The sequence below is a fragment of the Rattus rattus genome, chromosome 3 (genome assembly GCF_011064425.1).
Source record: "Rattus rattus isolate New Zealand chromosome 3, Rrattus_CSIRO_v1, whole genome shotgun sequence".
NCBI classification, from domain to species: domain Eukaryota; kingdom Metazoa; phylum Chordata; class Mammalia; order Rodentia; family Muridae; genus Rattus; species Rattus rattus.
This window is the reverse complement of record NC_046156.1, coordinates 8112142-8127846: the sequence shown is the minus strand read 5'-3', so window position 1 is coordinate 8127846 and position 15705 is coordinate 8112142. Positions and strand designations below refer to the sequence as shown.

General features: G+C 47.2%; 1 protein-coding gene across 1 annotated transcript in view; it reads right to left on the bottom strand.

Annotated features, from left to right (window-relative positions):
• Positions 1-15705, bottom strand: part of St6galnac3 (ST6 N-acetylgalactosaminide alpha-2,6-sialyltransferase 3) — a 503028-nt gene that overhangs the window by 297659 nt on the left and 189664 nt on the right. The window lies entirely within an intron of this gene.

The window sequence follows — 15705 nt, the reverse complement described above, 5'->3', positions numbered from 1 at the left end:
CTCCGTTCCTGGAGCCCTGGGATGCGCCTGTCACGATGACTCTTTGTATCCGTGTCTCCAGCATAGTATCACACCTTAAATCATACAGGCACTCGGCAAACACTTGAGAGAAATACGTAACTCCTTCAACGTCCTGGCTGACCCAGCTTCATTCCCACCTCACACACCGGGGGTCTGTATCTAGTGGTTTCTATCATCAGGAAACTTCACCTGTGCGTACAATGTAAATTAGAAATGTTAAGCACCAGAAGAGGGAAAGATCGCACAGCAAACAGCCTGAGAACATTCCCCTGGGCGGTGTGCAAAGAGAAAGAGCTGGTACAGCTGCACCTGTCTGGGGTGAGGGAGAGCGGGGAGGCACACTTGAGATGGGGCTTGATGAAATGCATGTTTCGATGGGTAGAGACATGTGAGCGTGTCTTTGTAGATGAAAGAAACAAGAAAGCATGGGTTGTTCTCAGGAACCAATCAGTCTCTCTTACCGAGCAGAACGCAGAAGGAAAGCTACAAGTGTAAGTGATGACTGCACTGGGCCAGCTTGGGTACCACGCTACGACGTGCACTCTGAGTGCGGGAGACCTTGTCAGAAAGCCAGAGCAAACTTTTCATGGTTGTTCACTTGCTGGATTATTTTAAGGGTGAAAGCTATGTCGTAATCCACATCGGCACTGATGGTGCTCTGGAGCAGGTGGAGGAAGGTAGTTAAAAGAGAGCAGGGAACTGGTCCACTTGGAACAGACAGAGGCCTTGTAAACAAAGGACGGAACGGGAACAGCGGAGACAAGTAGTGGGTGAGGAGCCACAATTTAGATGCAAGGGCCCAGAGTCTATTACACAGAAGCTTGGTGTCAGGCACGAGACTCAGAGTTGACCTTGAACCTAGATAGCTGCAGTGCTAGAGGGAATCCTGGGGAAGCCAGCAGGGTCACAGCATTTATCCAACGGAGCCAGATGACAAAGCCCTCGACTCCCTAGGTACTCGCTTTCCTAGGGGCCAGAAGTTCAGCAGTCATGGAGTTAGAGAGTTAAGGCTGGGTAGGGACAGCGAAGAGAACCGCAGGCAGATCTCAGAAACAGCAGTTGTGACTTGCAAGGCACCGTCACAGAGAAAGGCCCCTACCAGCTGGAAATGGAGCTTGACCTCCAAGCCACCTTCACCCCTAAGGAAAACTGGAGCTTCTTTCTAAGGAGTGGCTTCCACTCTCACCATGGCTAGGTTTGGGGCCGTTACTTCCTGATGTAATTAGATCCAGAATTTCTCAAGGAAGAAAAGAGTCCTCAAAACAACGCTGTTAGATGTCCTGGGTCACAGCTCCAACTCAGGCCATAGAGCCAGCACCCAGATGTCGCCAGCACCTCCTCAAGTCTTGATTCCTGCTCAACGTTTGCAATTTGTAAAACCCACATCCCTCCGTCTAGCCAGCCTAATTTTCTAATCACCCGAGAGTCCCCTGAGCTCTGCCTCCTCAAAACCCCTTATCTCCCCACTAACCACCACGGCCTTACCTCATTTAACCTTCTAATCATGAAGAAACGTTTTAATTTGCTCTTCTGTGGAATCGTTAGGTCCACAACCCTGCAATGTGTCGAGGTAGCAGTGTAAGTGAGGTGATGGATCGTACAGGTTTAAAGGGGCATGGACCAAAGAGATGGCTAAATAAAGCAAAGAGAGCAGGTCACCCTTTAAATAAACAGGGGAGAGCACTTCATTCTCTGTCACCATCCAAGCCAGCAGCTGCTCAAAAGGAGACCCAGCTCTGGGCTCTGGTCTACTCCGGAAGCCAGCAAGGCGCTCTGCTTCTCTTAGCTGCTGAACCTGGGGTCTGTGGGCAAAGGCATACAGGGCCCTTCGGGATCCACCAATCATAAGAGCAACACATAGATAACGCACACAAGAGACAAAAATAAATCAACCACTTCTGAGAGAAACTTCAAAACACAATGAAGTCACAGTGGCAAAAGCCTGTGCCCCAGGAATCCATGTCTGTATCAAAGGAAACCTAGACTGAGCAAAGAGTGGGTGGGCTACTGAGTGGGGAGCAGGCACCTCCTTTCCCCCTGCACCCCCATACTGTCCCCAGAGCTGCATTCACATGGTCATGGGTATCCTTTCCATGGCTCGCAACTCCAGCTCCCCTTCTGTCATATTGTGACGGCCAGGCTCTTTTCCTCTCTGTCTAATGCATTGCTACTCCTGTTTGACATGAGAGTAACTCACAGTGCTGACACAGAGCACCCTAAAACTCGCCAGAGAAGGCGTAACTTTAAGCTCTGCAAAGCAAGGGCCAAAAGACCTGACCCAAATGTGTACTCTCCAGTAGTCACTTCTGACATACCATGGCCGCGGTGAGACCAGGGCTTAGGTACTCCAGCTCACACAGGTCAGCATGCAGCAAGCACATGTGTCTGTCTTCAGGAGACCTACAGGGTATGAGGAAATGAACGGAACACCAATGCACATGACCCACCTGAATTTAGTCATGCCTAGGACTCCATACCCCATAGAGAACAGGAAAGGGACTGAGAAAGAAAATGAGATTAATCAGGCAGAACAGGCACTAAAGGGTCACAGCAATGCAGCTGGCAAGGAGAGAGGATGAGGAATCACCATGTGTCAAATGAGGTTGTAGGAGGATGCATGTGTGAGAGAGGAGTCCAGAGAAACGGAGGTCTGCTGGTTCTAGGGGGGGCCGTTGTGGTCATGCCTGTCTGAGCTGAGGACATTCAAACCCGGTCCTCACGGATGAGGGAACTTGAGCACCGGTAAGATAGATGGAAGTGTGTTAGAGGGGAAAAGCAATAGGACGGGCCACAGTCTCATCAGAAACTTGATAAGGAGGCTGCTACCTCCGCCATGAGCAGCAGATGATGCTAAGCAGGTCATGAAACAGTCTATTCTGCATTTGATACACGATCACCACTGGGTCGAGTGAGTCCACACTCAGAAGGTAAGTTTCCCAGGCGGCCCTGAAGTAGAAGCAGTCAGAACTTTAAGATAAACCAACCACCCATTAGACTCGAGAGAGTGCTTGTTCAGCTCGATGATGTGAAGGGCTGTTTCAACAGATGCCTCATGCTGCACAGAACAAACAAAACGTAAAAGTAGTCATTCCTCTAAGGTCAGGTGTGAGCGGATTAAACACAGAGCATGGTTGAGGCACCAATGAACACTTTAAAAGTGGAAGATAATATTAGGGTGCAAGAGTTGTTAAATTCTTGTGTGTGCGTGTGCGTGTGTGTGTGTGTGTGTGTGTGTGTGTGTGTGTGTGTGATTGCGTGTGCATGCACATGAAAGCCAGAGGTCACACGAGACAGCTTGCCTGGTCACTCTCCACATACCGTTTGAGACAGGTCCCTCACTAAATGCACAGCTTACTGATCCCACAAGGCTACATCGCCATAAGCCTCAGAGCTTTTACTTAGGCTCTGGGGACCAAATTCAGGTGCTCCTGCTTGTGGTAAGGACTTTACCAACAGACCCATCTCCCTGGCCCCTAACTGTTGATTACAGATGGATACTAACTAGTGGGTGAGCTCTCTCTCTCGGCCATGTGAAATTCTAGATAAAGACTAGAGTCGTCCTTCCTCAATATCCCAAGCAGCTGGGAACCCTTGAATTACTCCGGGCAACTTCCCAGCAGCTTGAGAAGGGCGCCACCGAGCCAAGTAGATCTGATGAGGGAAAGTTCATTCCTTCTTTGTTCTCCATTTGGGGAAGTCTGAAAGGGCCCTTAGCAGCGGAGACGTTTAGAATTTAATACTCTCTGTACTGCAAAAATCTACATTGAAAAAAAAAAGTGACATTCCAGCTGCTCACTGTCTAGAACTGGAATATAATTTATCAGACTTTATAGCAGAAAGACCGGTTTCAAAACAGGCTCCAGAAAGAACAGAAAGAACGCAGAGGTATGCACCTGTTGACCTCACGAGCCATTCTGGGAGACATTTTTCTCCTTCCTAGCCCAGACTCAATCATTCCCCATGCCGTGCAACCTTTCCTAACCAGTTGCTAATTGCCTGTCAGAACCAACCACATCTTCATAAGCAATAACCTGAGAGAAGGCGTGATTTCTGTTGAAATAATACTGCACAATGATTCGAAGTAGCTGCACATTGTGAGGAGTGTTAATTTTTCTTCATGTGCCGTCCTTTACCCAATAATAAATTTGAAATGCAATGACAATTTGACTTTTTTGTTGAGTGTTTCGGTCACCTTACAGCCTGGCTGGTCCCCACCTGTTGCTCATCTGTCATCCCGGCTAATACCAATTCTCTCTCAGACTGAAACGTGTCATCCGTGCAGTTCAACCTTGCACCGTTGCCCAGCTCCAAGTTCTCGTCTTGTTGAATATATCTTCATACCGTTTGTAGAGAGCTAACTTAGCAAACCTCAGAGTGTGTGAGCCAAACCTTCATTTATTTATCTGTTGAGTCAACAATGTTCTGACGGGCCTCACTTACTCAGTGACATTGGCCTCTGGGGGAAGTCTCACTTGATTTTTGTTGGGTAGGGATCAAGAGAGTTGTGACGGAAAGGTGGACTGTCCTGGTGAGACATGATGCTCAACCAACTTCCAACCATAAAACAGGCAGTACCACATCTCGGGCAGCCCGAGGCTGCAGAGCTGCTGACAGAATCACTGACATAATCAGTGAGAGGTTACTGAAGGTCAAACAGGAGCAGCTCTGGGAAATTAAGTTCCTGCGAATCTAGGAAGCTGGTGTAGAATTCTCGATATGTTAAAGACGTGGGGCTAGGGAGACAGATCCATAGGCACACGGTCGGCTTTGCAAATGTGGAGAGCTGAGTTTGATCTGTACCTGCACGGAAAGCTAAGCGTAGAGACCTGAGCTTTGTAGCCCAAGCTCTAGTGAGATTGAGAGAGGATGATGGCTGGGGATTGAGAGAGGATGATGGCTGGGGCTCAGACACATAACCAAACCAGCCTAAGGTCCCAGGAATAGAGCCAGTGTCAGAAGGAAGGAAGCTGGGGGTGAGGGAGCAAGGGAGATGTCTCAGTTGGTAAAGTACATGGGGTGCATCATGGAGACCTGAGTTCAAATCCCCAGAACCCATAGAAAAATCTAGACACAGTAGCATGTGTCTATAACCCCAGCTAAGGGGCCGGGGGCCAGGGTAGAGATAGCAGCATCAGGGAGCTCATTCATTGATGAGATCCAGGTTCAGGGAGAGATCCTGTCTCAAAAAGTAAGATGAAAGCTATAGAGGAAGACACAGGAGGCTGACATTTATGCACATACTCACAGATACACAAGCATATAACACACACACACACACACACACACACACACACACACATGAGAGAGAGAGAGAGAGAGAGAGAGAGAGAGAGAGAGAGAGAGAGAGGTGGTTGAAGCTCCAGAGGAAGGACACCCAAGATTCATACTTGTCTTTTATATGCATGTGTACATACATGCATGCACACACACTTGAACCTACTTACATGAGCATGCACACATAACCATACCTACACAGAAACTCAAATCATCCCTACTTATACATTGTTGTGCCAGATGTAGGTGTTAGGTTCCCTGGAAACTGAAGTTATGGGCAGTGTGAACCACCGTGTGTGTGCTGGGAACCAAATGTTCATAGCAGTAAGCTCTCTTAACCACCGAGCGACCTCTCCAGCTCCCACAAAAGCAACTCTTACAGAAGATTTTAAGAGCGATTTTAAGGACAGTGGGAAACAGGAGCTGGAGTAAGAGAGGATGTGGGCAAGAGTTGCTTGGAGAGAGCTGGAGAGATGGCTCAGTGGTTGGGAGCACTGAGTGCTCTTCTGGAGGTCCTGAGTTCAATTCCCAACAACCACATGGTGGCTTATGACCATCTGAAATGGGATCCAATGCCCTTTTCTGGTGTATCTGAGGATGGCTATAGTGTACTCATATAAAAATAAATAAATAGCGCTGGAGAGATGGCTCAGCAGTTTAGAGCACTCACTGCTCTTCCAGAGGTCCTGAGTTCAAATCCTAGCAACCACATGGTGGCTCACAACCATCTATGAGATCTGATGCCCTCTTCTCTTGTGTCTGAAAACAGCTACAGTGTGCTTATATATAATTAATAAATAAAATTATTAAAAAATAAATAAATCTTTTAAAAAAAAGAGTTGCTTGGAACACACTAGGAAATCTGCAGCAGAACGGTAGAACCCACAGGGGCCTAAGCACGAGACAGAGAGAGGGTCAGGCTTGGTTCTGGAATGTTCCTCCCTCTTAAGGTGGTAGGGCTGATGGATGAGAAAGGAAAGAGACGATCAAGAGTCAGGATGGGTTACTTCATCAGGCATCACTAATGAACACGAGGTCCCCCAAGAAAGGCAGCAGCGGTGACTCCAGCAGCACCGTCCTTTCTCTGCCCACTGGGTCAGTGGGGCACTGAAGTCCAGGTAGAGGATAAATGCAGGGTGAATCCACGATCTTAACAGCAGACACTTAGTGAGTGATATAGCTGTAGGTTGTGTATACGATCTGTTATACAGGCCTGGGGCTGAGAGGCCCACTCGCGGTCACCAATGAGGAGAAAGGTAAGCACAGATGTTACCATCCTATTCTGAGAACAGAGCCCGCGTTCTGTGTGTGGATTAACCAAATCTTTGATTACCGTTTGCCTGAGTCGGCGTTCTGTTGCCGTGAAGAGTCACCACCAACGAGGCAACCCTTGTAAAAGAAATCATTTAATTGGGGCTGGCTTGTGGGTTTTAGGGGGTTAGTCAATTATCGGCATGGCGGCATGCAGCCAGGAACGGTAGTTGAGAGTTCTACATTGGGATTGGAAGGTTACAGGAAGAGAGAACCACTGGGTGTGGCTTGGACAAAGGTCAACCCCGGGTGACATGCTTCCTCCCACAAGGTCACACCCTCTAAGCCCTCTCAGTTAGTGTCATTCCCGAATGACCAAGCATTTAAATATATGAGCCTATGGGGGCCATTCCTACTCAACCCACCAAACAAGTCTTGCCAATAGGAATGATCTCAGAGAACAGGTTCAGAAACACTAAAACCAGCCCTAAGTAGGCTTTGAAACACAGTGCGTCAACAAATCAAATATCTAATTCATGTGGAAAATGAAGAGACCGGCAAGATTCACAGTAATGATACCTTGAAATCAGTAATTGAGGACAAATTTAGTTCATTTCCCTAAATCTGTCTTTATTCCCTGTATTAGAAAGAAAGCTACAAGAAAGCCTTGGGTAGCAGGGAGGGAAAATAAAGTAATCCTCGTGTGGTTCTCCCAGACCCTGGGCGCCTTTGCCTTACTGTGAGCCGGCAGAGGCACCACGTGATGGGGTGGGCGTGGCTTCACGCCTCAGCTCCACAATCCCACAGCCCCCTTCCTTCTTTAGGATCCTGCTATAAGGCAAACTGTTTGGCGGTTACGGACAAATAAAATACACTTGAGCACATGAGCAGATAATGAAACAGCGGTACATATATGGAGTGGAGTTTTACTCAGCCATAAAGAAAAACAAAAATAAGAAACTCGCAGGAAAGTGAGTGGAACTGGAAATGCTACACCACACGGAATAAGCCGTGTTCAGAAGGACAAATATTGCATGTTGTCTCCCATATGCAGACCCCAGCTTCTAAAGATTGTGTGTGTGTGTTGTGGGGGTGGGTCAGGGAGTGTGGGTATAAGTTGGGAATGAGAAAGTGTCCATGAGACTGGGGTGGGGGATGGGGGGTCGGACTCCAGGAATGCAGGTGAAAAGAGAGAACAAAAGAGACCAGAGGGGTGGGGTGGGGAAAGCGAGGAGCCAATCAACCAACACAGTCTCCATGGGAGTGTCCAATGAAACTCTGTTACATCAACTCCCAACTAAAACAAAGGGCTGGGGAGCAAAGAAACAACCATTCCCTCCGCCCGGCATTCCTCCTTCATAATTTGGCATGCTTGTCAGTATATCACGATAAGACATGGATTTATTAATCAATAGGAATTACGAATACAGAAGGCAAAACCCAGGGCCAGAAAGAGCTCAAAGGCACCACCACCATTAGTGAAGAAAAACAAGAAAGAATGAAGGAGAGGAGGATGGAGGAAGGTTATAGATTTATGGACAGAAAGCTAAATTATCCAAAAAATATTCAGATTAGATTGTGTGGAAGAGACAGAGTTTTTCCCCCAAGAGGAAGAACCCACAAATAGTTCCTCCCTCTTCCTCCTCACCCAGGCTTGCTGTGGAGGAGTGGGACCCTAGTGGGAAGCAGGGAGCATCTCAGTTCACACAGGGTGAGTGAGGACAGCTCTGGTGTGTTGTTGCTGGCAGTCCGCACAGATCAACATCCTCTCTGCGCTACCCACTAAGGACTCACAGGAATCTGTGTTTTCACAAAACTCGGCTTTCAGGGAAACACTTGATGATAAAATCTTCAACCACGGAAAGAGCAGCGGCTAGCAACAGAGCGCACGGTCCCAGCAAGGGTAATCCTCTACTTTCCAAGGGAGGGGATGGTGTAGCTTGTCCTGTGCTCAGCGAGTATCAGGCAATACAGCTAAGACTTTTCATGGAAACAGTTTTTAGAGCGGACCTAACTACACACTCCGGAAGGTTGAGTTACATGACAGAGCATAGGCTCCTTGGGCCTGTTTTCCCACCTGAAACTGGGGCAACGGAAAGTACCTAACCAACATGATTACTTAAAACGTTTAAATGAGTGGATACATAGAAAGAGCCTTTGGGATGTTTCCTAGCAACAAGAAAGTCGCAGTCAGAGGAGGGCTTTTATTTTGTCACAGCTTCACAAGACACCTCCAACCATTGATCAGACTACAGGGAAGAAAAGCTGTGATAGAGTCTGAGGAGAGACCTCAACGAGGGACTGACCCACTAGGCAGCCTCTCCTTTGCTGTTGAGACTGTCCAGAAGGAAATCTGCCTTTGGGGAAGACCAAAGAGAAAAGTCAGAAAAATAACCCCTTCTGGTCAATATGAACTGAACTGTAAACAGATTCTCCTGAAGGCTCTTGCATAATGTCAACGACCAAGGCTTTGCAAGTGACTGCAGGTCGGAAGTGTCCCCAGGTGAACACTCGCCACACTACCCTTAACTCCCATCTGCTCTGAAAGAATTTAACTGTACTCACAGCGGATACACTGCAAAGTGGGACTGAATATTAAACCACATATATCCGAAAATGAGACCCATCGTAGAAGTCAGTGAAATATGCTGACTGCAAATGAGCACTTGGAAGTCAGTGAAATATGCCTAATCGTTGCTGTAGCTGTGGTTCCCCCCACCCCACCCTCCACCATCCTCTAAAGAACCAGGGATGGTAGCCGGGCTATCTTAAATACTCCAGCCCATACCCATGGAAGACACAAACAGTGCCATGAGGAAAAGGAGGGACTCAGGGAGTCACCCAAGACTCTGGAATTAACAGTGTAACCAGTCTTTGGTAGTTTGGGAATTAATTTTCTTTTGTTGATGGGATCTAGAACCACCTAGAAGATAAATCACTGGGCATGGCTGAGAGGGAATCTACAGATGAACTGAGGTGGTTCATGAAAAGAGAGGGTGAACTGAGCACAGAACTCACTGGCTGGCCCTTCCTGACCACGATGTACGGTAACCATCTGCCTCACACTCCTGCTGCGTCTTTTCCACCTTGATGGACTGTGCCCTCAAACTCTGAGCCCAGGTAAACCCTTTCTTCAGTATATACCTCCTGTCTGGTTTTTTTGTTTGTTTGTTGTTTGTTGTTTTTGTTTTTGTTTTTTGTCATAGCAACAAGAAAGGCAACCACTACATTATGGGAGAGCAGCAACAACGAAAGAAAGCACCTTCCTCCTTTGAACATGACATGAAGGTACATCCCACATGCATCTATCTGTGTATAGAAATGCAGGTACCGCTCCCATGTAGCTGTGTATAGAAATAAACTTTGTCACCTCCCAGCATCCCTAGGGAATGGGCACCCCCCTCCTGCAGGTCTAAGTTACCTCAGAAAAGAGACACATAGATATCAGATGGCTTTTCGCTGAGAACCCAAGCAGAGTTTAGTCAGGCATGGGTCCCATGGTAATAATAAGTCGTATCGTTCTAAGAATAGTTGAATTTCTAAGTAGGACAGTTGTGGATTTAATACTGCGCTGGCAGGAAGCTGAACTCCTTCTGCAACTTGAAGAATATTAGTGTGCTACTCTTGGTGCATCTATGCACCAGCGGCGGGGGCAGAAATGTATCCATGGCTCAGCAGGAGTTTACCACACGGTGGCTGCCATCAGCCAGCGCGAGACAGTTTTGATCACCGTCAGGTCACCCATGTACTATTTACAAAGCTCACTTGTCATCTCGGGCTGGGTCCGAGTGAAACTCAAACTTAACGGTCCAAATTTCTACCATTTCCATTCTCCCTCCTCACCCACACCCGCTCTCTGAGTAGCTGCCACAAGCCCTGACTAAGACTTGACACCTCAGTGTTATGGACTAGCTCCATTCTTAGACATCTTACTTCTATCCGAATCTGGATTCTTATTTGTAAAATCAAAGAGATGTTACAAAAATTCAACCAGGGAACACAGAAGGCTGGACTGGATATATGTATGGAACATGGTGGGCAGTTGACAACCACTAACTCCCTTCCTTAAATCTGCACTCAGCTCCCTTAAGAGCTGGGCCTCACGGGACATCTTCTTTGCCTTCCTACCTCTTTCTCTCTTGGAAAAGTTACTCCTGATCCTTCGGGATAGCAATGACTTTCAACCCACCATATCATCCCCCGACTCAGCAAATGACCCAATAGCACTCCCCTTCTTTCTTCCCAAGCAGACATCATCAATCAACCACAGCGCCCTTCTCCTAAATCAGGATACAAACTCAGAATCCTTCCAACACAATAGTCTGGACAGGAGTGACAGCAACACTTAAGGTTGAACAGCTAAGAGCTTAAGGCCAGAGGTTATACCTTAACACATCTTATGCAAGCTGTGACACGAGCCACACTGTTCCCTCTCTGGACCTCGGTTCCCTCATGTATAGGTTCCCTTTGGCAGCATCTGGTATCTCCATTGCTGACATTACCAGCGAGGAGAGGTTCAAGCACAGCACAGCACAGGGCTTCCCTCTGGGGCCAGGTCGGGGACTTATCACAGAGTTGGGCTTGCACACACATGCACTCACCAACGGAAGCTGGCGACTGTGTAATGGAAACAGAAATGGGGTAAGAATGTGTCATCTTCTACCTGAGCTGAGAGTAACCACCACTGACGAGCCTGCCTGATTGTGGCCATTTGGCACCTACAGAGATAAAGTGGAGCTAAGACATAATTTGCCCTTTTAACCCTTGGATGAGCACAAACTTCTCTGCATTTCCTACCTGGTTCTGTAGCACGGATCGTGTTGTCTCTCATCTAGACAGAGTGGTGTGCTAATACACACGGCCAAGCACCTTCCATGATGCCCCGGCCACCACAGCGGGATTTCAGGTGCCTACAGAGCCAGTTTGTCAGAAACATGATTGTGTAAGAAATGAAGCCACAGAAGAGAGAGGGTTCGTTCACGGGATGCATCTTTTCTGAAATAAGGGGGAAATCTCCTTTCGGATCTCACACAGGACTGCATAAAGATGAAAATTTCTCTGGGGATTATTTTGACAATTTCATAAGCCAAACACTCAGATTTATTCAGTGCACATTATCATGAAAATACACATGAAGCAGCTTCCCAGGGAAGAATGACAGACAGCTGTGAAGAAACAATGACCTTTTCTCCTCATTTAGAAAACGGAATCGGCTGCTGACATGTGAAACTGTGCTAGGATCTTCACTTCTGTGTGTGTGTGTGTGTGTGTGTGTGTGTGTGCATGTGTGTATGCACAGGTGTGTGTGTACGAGTGTGCGGATGTGTGTGGATGTGTGCGTTGAGTGTGCACGTGTGTGCATAGGTGTGTACATGTATATGTGACTGTGTGGATATGTGTGAGTGTGCATATGTGTGCATGTATGAGTGTATGGATGTGTGTGCATATGTGTATGCATACATGTGTGTGCGTGTATATGTGTGTGAATGTATGTGTGTGGATATGGGCATGTGGATGTGTGTGCATGTGGGGGGGTAAGTGTGCACATGTGTGTGCATAAGTTGTGCATGTATATATGAGTGTGTGGATGCCTGTGTATGAGTGTGTATGTGTGTGTGCATGTTTGTGCATGTATGAGTGTGTGTGTGTGTATGTGTATGTGTGTGGGTGCATGTGTATGTGTGTGTGTGTACAATGACCATTTCTCCTCATTCAGAAAACAGACTCAGCTGCTGACAGGTGAAACTGTGCTAGATCTTTACTACGTGTGTGTATGAGTGTGTGGATATGTGTGTGGATATATGCATGTGTGTGCATGTGTGTTTGTGTGCACACCCACACACATGCTTATGTAACTTCTTATTTTGATAAACTCTTTATGCCTCGTGTGTGAGCCTCTGGGGTACACCCATCTTGGTGGGCATCTGTGCAGAACCACGTCCTAAGAACTAAACCTTGACAACTTCTAAGACAGTGACTACGCACCAGCACCAGCACCAGCACCAGCACCAGCACCAGCACTAGAGCCCACTGCCTACCTCTCCTGATTGCTGCAGACACCTGGAAATCGCCCACCAGAGCCTTTGCACTGGTGAAGGTGGCCCAGCTGGACCTCTGCCTGCACTGCCTGACACAAACACGGAAATCCAGGAGCAGGAGCAGGAGATCCGAGTGTAAGTTGCATGCAGGGTGCATCCATGTTACCCATGGCCTCCCTCTGGCCCCAGAAGAGAAAAGCCACCTGCACGCCCTGGTGCTTCCCCAGTGGCTAAGCACCACATCGCTTTTAGACAACAACCAATTCCGTGATTCCTTAGAAACATCTTTCCCCACACTCGTTAGGTAATTTTCCCAAAGCATTAAGTTGGCCCATATTTTTAGAATATTTTGACATTTTCGTGTGTTTTATTTTTAGGTGATATTCTGCAAATCAGATTTTGCTCCTGTTTTGACAAAGCCTTTTTCTCCCTAAGTGAAACAGAGGAACAGTTCAGCAAGACAGGGCACCTTTTATCTGCAAAGGAAACCCCACCTCACAGAGGAGCAGACAATGGCAGCAGACCAGAGGCGAACACAGGCAGCGTTTCCGAGATGCGAGCAGCGCAACTTTGTCCCGTGGGACAAGCAAGCGGCGAGATACTTTATTCCCGAGTGGCACGGAGAGCGGGTCCCAAGTACTTCTGAATATATCATTTTTATTGCCTTTTACACTGAATAACTGTGAAAGAAAGAAGACTTTTGTGAGGACTCAAAAATCAAAATAGTTTAAGAGCATTTAGACTGTACCTCCAGGACATAAAGCAAAGCATAAGAAAACAAATTATTCTGCTGAGGGACCCCAGACACCTCTTCCTGCTGAGCAGACCCACCACGGAGAGGCAGACCCCATAAAATATTTATGGTGGCTTTCAAGGAGAGCCTACAGAATTCCTACTGGGGTTCTGGAACTCTGTCTCTGTGGCTTTGGAACCATCTCTGTCCTCAGTGAGATTTACCCTGGGGTGCTCAGTCTTCTCTCCTGGGCCATCCTAAGCTCTCAGTGCCCCTCTTGGGGTTTATCTTACTCCCTAATGGAATAGTTCACTGGAAGTCACGCCTTACACCAACCCTAAGGAATCCTGTTGGGTATATATCATTGCTTGCAACCCTCTGGCAGAAGATTTGAATAACCCTCCTTCAGCATAAAAAGGGATCATGTGCCTTGAGCCATGTCACTCTATGTTCAAACAAAAGGTGAGAGCGTCCACACGTCCCCGGCGTAGTGTCTGAGCATGGCCACAGGAGCTCCGGAGTGACCTGAGCCCCAGCAGTTTCTCCAGCATCACCTCTGTGTTCCCAAACGTACAACTCTCCAGTCACAGAGGCTGTGCTTTCCTGCCTGTGACCCGCATCCTCCACTGCTGTGTGTGTGTGTGTGTGTGTGTGTGTGTGTGTGTGTGTGTGTGTGTGTGTGTGTGGTGTGTGTGTGTGTGTGTGTGTGTGTGTGTGTGTGTGTGTGTGTGTGTGTGGTGTGTGTGTGTGTGGTGTGGTGTGTGTGTGTGTGGTGTGTGTGTGTGTGTGTGTGTGTGTGTGGTGTGTGTGTGTGTGTGTGTGTGTGTGTGTGTGTGTGTGTGTGTGTGTGTGTGTGTGTGTGTGTCCTATCAGACGTGTTGTGTGTGGGGTGTGTGTGTGGGATCAGACATAAGGGGGAAGGTTTCAGATTTGGAGGCCTCTTGCTACTACACACACTTTTTTTTTTTTTTCAGTTGAATATTCAAATCCAGCAAACTGAAATTGAAAATGAAATGGTCCTTAAATTTGAAATTTTAAGCGTCATACTGCTGCTGAATTTTTTTTAACACTTCAGATCAGATGCATTTAAGTTTCTTAAATAGAAAATACTTTCGTTTTCTTTTTCTACACAAAAGTCTCTTTCAGAGGAATTTATTATTAATTTATTTTCATTCATTTATTTGTTCATTCACTCATTTTCTTATTTATTATTTCCATATTATTTTTTATTATTTCCATATTATTCTTTATTTTATCTTACTCTGCGTTCCAGGCTGATCTGGGATTGACTACGAAGCTTGAAGTGGCCTGGAGCGCACATCAATATTCCTTGCTTCAGTGTCCTGAATGCTAAACTCTTAGATTTAGAACTTCAGCTGAGCCCCTACTGTGCTTCCGCACTGACACTCAGGCCCTTTGCATAAGGCACTGAGGTACTGGATTCCAGCCAGACTTGCCGGAAGAGTTTCCTCTGTACACTGCTCAGGGACCCTGTATTTTGTCACAGATCTGTCCAGCCCTACAAACCAACATGTCTAAATAATGCTCTGAGAAGAAAGACCAGATCTTGTACCCCAATCCCTGTAAACTTATGTACAGATTATGTGTGCAAGAATTGCTAGTGAATCAGTGAATCAAAGTGAGATAACAATTCCCCTTTGGGTGTTTACTGTGCATAGGATTTGACCTTGATGCACGGTGGATGCTACACTTTCGCCAACATTTTCAACAACCCCATGGGAAGAACAATATCAACCAACCAGACCCTTCAGAGCTCCCAGGGAGTAAACCACCAACCAAAGAGTACACATGAAGGGACCCATGGCTCCAGCCGCATATGTAGCAGAGGATGGCCTTGTCCGGGCATTAATGGAAGGGGATGCCCTTGGTCCTGTGAAGGCTAAATGCCCCAGTGTAGGGGAATGCCAGGGAGTGGGTGAGCACCCTCATAGAAGCAGGGGGAGGAGAGATGGGATAGGGGAAGGGAAACCAGCAAAAGGGATAACAATTGAAATGTAAATAAATAAAATAGCCAATACAAATTTAAAAATAATGGGGGAAAAAGAGAAACTAGAGTCAGAAGGAAAGACCATTGGGATGAGAAACTGGACTCTAAAGTTGGCCGGTCAGAGACTCCTGTCTACAGAGCCTCTCTGTACACTTAGAGATGAGGCGAGCCCTTATCCCTTCCTGCTGCGACTGTGAGACGACTGTGGTTTATCTCTCTTAATGTCCATACAAATGCCGGCTGGCGTCCACACTCCGCTCCACTAAATGACTTTCCCCAGAGCCCACCACCCTCAGATATCGCTTGGATGGCTAATCTTAATCGTCAGCTTGCCTGGGTTAGAATCCTGGTCTGTGTGTGTGTGTGTGTGTGTGTGTGTG